Here is a 1,905-nt window from a genome sequence, read left to right as displayed (position 1 = left end):
CCACGCCCCCAACGTGAGCGATGTGGTTGAGTCACCTAACTCTTTAAGAGGTTATGGCCGCTGCTGCTGCTGCTTTCGGCAGCAGCTGTGACGCCCGCGCGGGTGTGTGTGTGTAACGTTCTCCTGCTTCCCTGAGCCCTGGGTGGTGGCCTTGGACTCGTAGGGGCAAATTCCACCTCTCACGTGAGAGGAAGGGTGCGGTCCCTTCTGCCCTCTTTCCTTAAGTAATGTGCAGAAGACATTTGCCAGTGGCGGAGGAGGGGGCAATAGAAGGAATGAAATTACTTTTTTCCCCCAAGTTACTTTTTTCCCAACATAGAGAACAATGGAGGGGATAGGGGCAACCTGTTTGGGGGCACGTAGAATCAATGTTCTTCAAACTTGGTTGGTATCTTGGGGAGAGACTCCATCTGCTACCCTGTGAGTTTGGAGCCTCTCCCTCAAACCTCCTCCCCTCCAGCCCCAAGAATATACCCTATGTTTTCGCCATTGACTCCAATGGCCCATAGGATATAATGGGGCCGAACTGCGGGAAGCCGATTCTTCTGCTTGCCCACCTCTCACCTCATCTTCTTCCGGGCACGGAGGAGCCCAGCTCGCCCAGGCTTCTTGCCTCCTGCTGCCTTGGCAATGCCTCTGGCCCAGGCCCAACCCCCCCCCCCAGGAAATTGGAAAGTCTACGCCCTTGTGGCCCCCGCCCCCCGTTCTTGCTCCCCGTTCTTGTCCTGACGGCCCCGTGGGGGAGGAGAGGCTGAGGGTGACCGACGGGCCCATGGTCACCCCCACCCCAGCCGTATGAGCCTGGCTTGCCCCTGCCCTGTTTGCAAACTGGCTCTGGCCTTAAATGGCAACAAGGTAGCCGGTGTGCTGCGAGGGCTGCTGACCGCAGAACATGAAGGGCTTTTGCAACGTGGTGATGGGGGTGGGTGGGGAGGCTACATCTCCCCCCCCCACACACACACACACCCCGGATGTGGTGAGGAGCAGGTACAGCTCGTTTGCAGAGATGCTGCAGGGAGGCAGGATGTGGCCGGCTCAGCCTCTCCGCGCGTCTGATGGGGTGAGTGAACCTGGGGTGGGGGGTGGGGAGCAGTGTTCCCTCTAAGCTGAGTGAGTGTGAGCTAGCTCACAGTTTTTTAGCCTCCGGCTCAGACATTTTGGTCTTAGCTCAGGAAGGACGGGGCTCCAGACCAAACTAACTGATGCAGTAGCCAGATCCCTCGCTCACAACTTTAATGCCAGGAGCTCACAAAGTAGAATTTTTGCTTAGAGGGAACTTTGGTGGGGAGGCGTCTTTGCACATAAGAATGAGGCATTGCCACGTCTGTAGCTCCCCTCTCCCCTCCCAAGGCCGCAAGGAGTGGTCGGGTGCTTGCGGCTGCGGGGCCGGTGGTCTGGAAGAGGGCTGATGGAATCCGCCCCGGAATGGGCGAGAGGGAAAGGCGGAGGAGAAATACTCTGTAGTTACCTGTCCAGTGAAAGCACTTTTATTATCTCGCCTTCTCACCCAATTAGGGCCACCAAGGTGGCAGAGAGTCAAAAATACATCAAAAATCAAGTGTGTGTGTGTGTGTGTGTGTGTGTGTGTGGTGGAGAGTGCCGTCCAGTCACACCTGGTGGGGCTTCCAAGGCAGGAGACGCTCAGAGGAGGTTTTCTCCATGGCCCCGGACTGCCTTGGGGGCCTCCCATCCAAATACTCTCCGGGGCTTGGCCCTGCTTAGCTGTCAGGGCGCGCACACTCGTGTGTGTGTGTCTGTCTGTATCCCCCTCCCTCCCTCCCTCCCTCTCTCTCTCTCTCTCTCTCTCTCTCTCTGTGTGTCTCAGTTCCCCATTTCCCATCATCATCATCGTCATCTCAGCAATGAAGACATAAGCAGGGTTAGGGTCCACGGGGCGGAGGGGGG

At 57.5% G+C, this 1,905-nt stretch overlaps 1 protein-coding gene across 1 annotated transcript in view; it reads left to right on the top strand.

Moving 5' to 3' along the window:
- LOC107124045 (semaphorin-4F-like) overlaps positions 1-1,905 on the top strand; it is a 31,343-nt gene that overhangs the window by 7,603 nt on the left and 21,835 nt on the right. The window lies entirely within an intron of this gene.

Source organism: Gekko japonicus, unplaced genomic scaffold (assembly GCF_001447785.1).
Source record: "Gekko japonicus isolate JY-2015 unplaced genomic scaffold, Gekko_japonicus_V1.1 scaffold2763, whole genome shotgun sequence".
NCBI classification, from domain to species: domain Eukaryota; kingdom Metazoa; phylum Chordata; class Lepidosauria; order Squamata; family Gekkonidae; genus Gekko; species Gekko japonicus.
This window is presented reverse-complemented; position numbering and strand designations above follow the sequence as displayed.